Below are 6,526 nucleotides of genomic sequence, written 5' to 3'. Positions count from 1 at the left end.
GTGTAGTCCTCTCTCTGTACCCCATGAGCTAATATGAGAGTCTTTTCTCACTGCTGATATTACTAAGAGATAGGGGACATGTGTAGTCCTCTCTCTATATCCAATATATTGACACAAGCCTCGCTGTTGATATTTGTAATCCAGTTGGAAAAGAAGGCGAGTCGCCATAGGAACGGACACGGAATAGCAATCACTAATTGCAACAGAGGCACGATCCAGGTAAGCGGAATGCCGCTCTTGTGTAAGTGACACGATTGAAGTAGTGGGGTTGTACGAACATGTTTAAGAGACCGAGCATTTAGTGTGTATACAAAGAGTTGTATATGCGTGAAGTGAGCCTGCCGTAAGGTACAGGTGAGACCATTTAAATGCTACTTTACTAGCAAACGAAACAGAGTCCCGTTTTGCAGTTAAAGAAATGGCCCTAAGAACAGGGTGTTAATTAGATATGTATATGACGAAAAGAAGGGGGAATGTAGTCCGAGATACCTAAGTGCAGGAATATGATGAGCCACGTGCATATTATATGATCCAGCCAAAAGGCATAGTGAAACTATCCTGAGGGCACAAGGCTAGCTAATGCAGTAGTTTTGTCTGAGAGCATAAAAGTAGGGTGGAAAACATGCAAAGAACAGATGTAGGAGTAATTCGGTGGCAATATGTTGCCTTTTGATTACAGGGGAATGTATCCCTATGATGACAGAATAATTTTGGAAAAATATTAACGACACAGGAGAAATTACAGAATCAACACTATCCCAGCTTACTGTCCGCCCTGTGTGGGGCAAGATCCGGTGAGTGCTCTCCAGTAAAATAATATAAAAATAATAATGATAGCTGGACACATGGCTGATGACTCCTGGATACTTGTTCCTATACTGTTGCAGGAGGAACAGGCAAGAATGAGATAGACCTGTTGTGTGTCGAAACACACTGAGTTTATACAAATTATAAGCAATTACAGAACGTGACATAGATCGAGTTCCAGGCATGTGTGGATAACATTTCATAACAGCATGAATATGTTGCAAAAAAGTGTGAAGATAAGAGTGAACATAGTTGTGATTCCATGTGTTTTACTTTTTTGATAGGCCCGAGGTGAAGATATCACTGTCTGGACCTAGCGAAGGATTTATTCCAGTTCACCTTCTCTTGCATCTCCTACAATATACATGGAGGTGAATCGAGGTGGTGGCAATTAGATATAGAATTGCTCCACACAATGGTAGTGTTTGTTAAAAGAAATATGGATGACAAGATCAAGTAATAGGTTTTATAGTAGTGTTTATATGTTTTCTGTGTAGGTGGAGTGGATCATATCAGTCTATAGAAGCCAAAGACATAGCAAGATCTTTGTTCAACATCCTAAAGAAGGTCAAGAATCTAAGGGCTGTACTTGTAGTGCCCAATAGAAGACCGAAACATTCGACGATTACAAACTGCTCAAAATGAGAATGAACAGTGAAGAACACTTGTATCTATGATAGGGTTGAAAAATTCATAGTGAATATTGTAACAGTGATAAATAGGTGTGATATTACTGGAAAACTGAAAAGAGTTCTTGCCAATGTGGATAATTTGGGAATGAATGATTGACTGAGAGTAGTATGTGTGTGCGAGTTGTACTTTGAATTTGAGTGGATGATTAATGTCATTAGGAATTGGTTAATGAATTATAAGAATTGTTTTAAACATATAGAGATTTTTGTACTGTGCTGAATAAAAATTATTTTTAGAATAAAGAAAGAGATTTTTTTGTCATCCTGTACACTCTGGTTCAAACCCACATATAGTCTGCTTGATATTTACCTGAGGAACAAGAGTGTGAATAACAGGTAATCCCCTTACTTGTGTCCTGGATCTCCAGGGGGAAAGGGTTTAAATTGCGTTTAGGAACTCGGGAACAAAGTGAGACACTTTCTCCTGGGTTTAGACCAGACGAAATAAGAGCCTCTGTGTGATTCACACTGGCTTGTACTGTTAGCTTACTATGGTGAACTCTTTGAAAAGCTACATTTTCTAAACCTCCCCCTGCAAGGCACAGAAAAGAAACCACATCATTGACTATGAATGCATAAATATCAGCATTCAAGAAGAAGCTGGAGCTTTGGAGGAGGGTTTACATCTGCATTCCGATGCGTTTCCATTATTAGCAGATGCTCTTGAGGAGACGGAGTATGATCTTTCATGTGTTGCTGAACTAATAGGAAACCATCTCAGAACAAGTCTCAAAGTACTTTGCAGAGGACAATTGTAGCATCAGTGACTGAGTGGTTCAGCCTTTCCTAGCAAATGTAGAGGCCCACCTCCGAATACACTTCAGGTGGAACTAATGGAGCTTCAAAGTGACCGCCTACTGAAGAGCCTGTTCAAAAAATTGTCTTTGGGTGGATTGTGGCAAAATGCAGAGTTTCCAACTTGATCCAAATGTTCTGTTACCTTTCAGCACCTCGTACCTTTGCGAGATTGGATTCTCAGCACTTGCAGCCCTAAAGACTAAATAACGGTCTAAGCTGGAAGAAAACCTGTGGTTGGCTATTGCAAAAATGTAACCCAATAGTGACAGGCTGGCTGCTTAAAGACAGGCCCCACCCTGCACACTATTTGTCCAATATGCCACTGTCCAACTTGCAAGCGACTGCATTGATAGTAATGAAGTTGTTGTACTTTAAGAAACAAATTGTTACATGTCATGCAAATAATTCTGAATGCTGTCTTTACAAATATTTGCCATCTAATTTCAGTTATTGCAAGCAATGATTTTGAAAGAATTTGGTGTTTGGCACCCACACCTCCATTTGGGGCACCATTCTATACCAGCGAGCGATAACCGTTTGTAACCGATAAACATTTTGGAGTCCAAGTGTATAGAGGGGCCCAAGCCAGGCACCTTTTTCTTAGGGGGGCTCGGGGTCAAAACAGTTTGAAGACCAGAATGACTATCTTGTTATCAAGAAAATGTTTGTTTTTGTTATTTTAAAGGCACAATACCTAATTGCTATTTTGCTGGCATTGCTATATGTTCACATATATTTTGATTGCTAGTTTGGAAGAGCACTTAGACCCTCCCCGATCCCTACGGGACAGTGCACGTGTGGGCTTGCACTGCGGAAGCTTGATGTACTAAACAAACCTTTGCAAAATGCCTGGTTGCTTTTTAAAGTGCTCCATTATCCACGTGCTTGCTGTGCCCTTGTGTGCGACTTTGCTATGTGTACGGTATGGTGCAGTGCATATACAACTCGTACATATGACTGCACCTTCGGTGGGTACGAGCAAAATCTTTCCAATGCTTTACTGTGAAGGAAAGAGTTGCACGGGCCAGTGATACTCAAGATTTGACTCCGTCGTCTGCTTAAGAACATTGCAGTGTCGCATAGCTCCTGTGGGAATGTGCCTATTGTATATAAAGGGCACAGTGCTTGTAATTTTCAATAGGTCACCCAGACAGCTGTATGCCAGTGGACAGACGCCCGCTGGCATAGATTTATTTTTCTTGTGTGGGGATTGTTGATGTGTGGCTCGTGGGAAGCGTGTGTGACTTTCACAGCATCTTTAATATTGCTTAATTGTGAAGCAGGGTGCCAAGTGGCAAAGGTTTGTTTGGCTGGCATGAAGACTGACTAAGTTTTGAAGTGTGTGGCAGACTTGTTTGATTCGCTATGTGGTACGGGGTATGCTGCACACACTGCAAGGTGTAGTCTCAGGCTAGGGATGGTTGAAATGCCCTGGTGAATGATTCATGCATTACTGCTTCTGGTGGCACAGGGCGCTTTGGGCTTTATTTTATAAAAGCTCCAAATTAGATTTGCTGTTGTGAATCTGCGCACAGAGAATTGTTGCAGATAATGGGCATCCAAGCTCTCATTAAGAAGGGAGAGAATGTCTCCTCTAACCAACAGTGTACAGATACCCCCCATCTATTTATTTCTCTTAAAGAATGTTTCGGTCAGAAATATTATTGGCCAAAAAGGTAGCCAATAATAAAACAAATACCTAAAATATATATATTTTTTAAGTCCCTATGCAAAGTTTCGAGCAAATGAAGCTCAAAGTTTAAAATTGCAAGCACTAGGGGGCATCCATTTTGTGAAATGGATGCCGCCTGTGCTTGCGTTTGCGGCACTAATGAAGCAAAAGCCAGCCAGCTGTAGTAAACAAAAGCTACCACTGGGTGGCTTTTGCTTCATTGGTGCCGGACTCGGAGGACAGGGACCAGAGACTACAGGCAGGAAAGCTACAGCTGCATCTCGGTAAGTGCTTTTTTATTTTTTAAATAAGCACTAGCTGCGTTTTTTTTCTAAGTTTTCCGGCCTGGAGGAGCCCGGAAAACTTAAAAATAAAACCGCAGCTTTTAAAACATTGTATTTATGTTTGCGGTAGCTTCAGCTTGGAGCCTATGGACTCCAAGCTGAAGCTACCGCAAACATATATACAACCTTGTTGTGTTTAAAAAACGCTGGGGTTTTTCTTTGTAAGTTTCTCGCGCTCCTCCAAGCCGGAGGAGCCTGAGAAACTTAGAAAGAAAAAACGCAGCGTTTTTTAAACACAACCGCGTTGTGTTTCTGCCTGCCGTGGCTATCACTTTGGGTCTCCGGTGCTCCCCCGGGGGAGCAGCGGAGACACAAGTGAAAGCCAAGGCAGGCAGAAACACAACGCGGTTGTGTTTCCATGCTGCAGTGTTTCTGCCTACAGCAGCTTTCACTTTGGAGCTCTCGGGCTCCCCGTGGCTCCCCGTATTACTGACCCTATAGTAATACCAGCCGAATTACAAACAAGGAATCAAAACCCTTTTCCTAAATCATTTAGAAGCCACATGAAATAACTCCTGAGGTTGTCTGCAATAACCGTTCACAATTTCAAACCCATCCTTAAATTGTCACGGGGTCATTCTGGAGTAATCCCCCACCCATCCTGAAGTTGTCATGGGGTAATCCTGGAGTAATCCTCCCACCCATCTTGAAGTTATTATGGAGTCATCCTGGAGTAATCCCCACCCATCCTGAAGTTGTCATGGGGTTATCCTAGAGTAATCCCCACCTATCCTAAAGTTGTCACGGAGTCATCCTGAAGTAATCCCCTTCACCCATCCTGAAGTTATAGGGTCATCCTGGAGTAATCCCCACCCATCCTGAAGCTGTCATCGGGTCACCCTGGAGTACTACAAGATCATCACTGGAAGTAATCAGAACTCATCCTGGAGTAGTTTCTGTGATAACTCTAAAGTCATCTATTTAAATATTTTGGCCTATACACATACTTCAAGATGGTTTCGGATGAACTCCCTGAACTAGCCATGGATCACTCTAGGATGGAGTCACTGGATGACTCCAGAATGATTCCAGGAAGATCTTCCTTTTTGACTTGCAGCATGTTGGAGGGAGCGTGGACAGGCCAGCAGGGAACATAGGTCCACTACTTCTTTTCATACACTTCGACCACATGAGTACCGAAACTTCTCAACATTTAGCAGGTACTCTGGGATAGTGTGTACCAGAACTTCTGCGTTTCCGTTTCAAGCACTGTTTAACTGTGGCCCTCACAAAGATATTTCAGAAACAAAAATAAAATGACAATAATATTGTTAAATAATAGAATACAGTGAAATAGAAACTTAGGGTGCATACATATTTTCTAGGTGAATGGAAAAAAGAATTGCAGCTACAAAAGATCTCTGCACCAGCAACACTAATCAGCTATGAGTGAGTCATGGTGACAAGGTTGACTTTCAGTTTAGGTTAGAGGCACTACTGTTAACAAAAAATGAATTGTCCTGTAACAGAAGCCAAGTGGTCGCATCCTACCGTATCGCGCCAAAATCCTATGAGGACCAACCTGGTCTGTATTTGCTGTATTTCAAACAATGCGTTTTCGCTCTCATGCATCGGTAGCGTCTAGTACCCATCCGACAAACCAACCATAGCAACACAACTCCTCCTCTTCTTCATGTGACTTTGTGCACGTTGCATTCCCAGCAGACACGCAGCATCCACATCATCTTGTCCCACATCTCGAGCGGGAACTTGAATCTGGCCCCTATTCCGTGCTGAGCTTTAGATTGCTATTTTTTTCCAAAGGGAAGCCAAAGCATTTTGCTTGGCACCAGATGGTGATGGAGTAAGCAGCAGTAAATTCAATTTCAAGATCCTCTCTATCATACATGCCAACCATCCCGATTTAGGTCGGATACCCCTGATTTGTCAGTGAAAAAGAATGCTATTTTTCACGTTCTCACGCCTAAACTAATTCTAGCCCGAATGCATTCCTGTGGGGGAAATAAAAATCTCCTGATTTAAAAAATGTTTTTTTAAAGAAAGCTCCCTCCCAGGCATGTATAGTGACCGGTATGGAGGGCCAAGAAAGGAACAGTGGATGGGGCAATGTTTGGTGATTTAAACCATTCAGAGGGAGCTAATTAAAGCAGGCTAATTTAGAGGCAGAATGTGTCGGATGGGGGTGATTTTAGAATGGGTCTGATTGGTGCCTCGGGCCAGGAGTGCAAGAAAACCTACATTTGAGGTTGGAG

Source organism: Ambystoma mexicanum, chromosome 4q (genome assembly GCF_040938575.1).
Source record: "Ambystoma mexicanum isolate Mex_15411 chromosome 4q, UKY_AmexF1_1, whole genome shotgun sequence".
Lineage (NCBI taxonomy): Eukaryota > Metazoa > Chordata > Amphibia > Caudata > Ambystomatidae > Ambystoma > Ambystoma mexicanum.
This window is presented reverse-complemented; position numbering follows the sequence as displayed.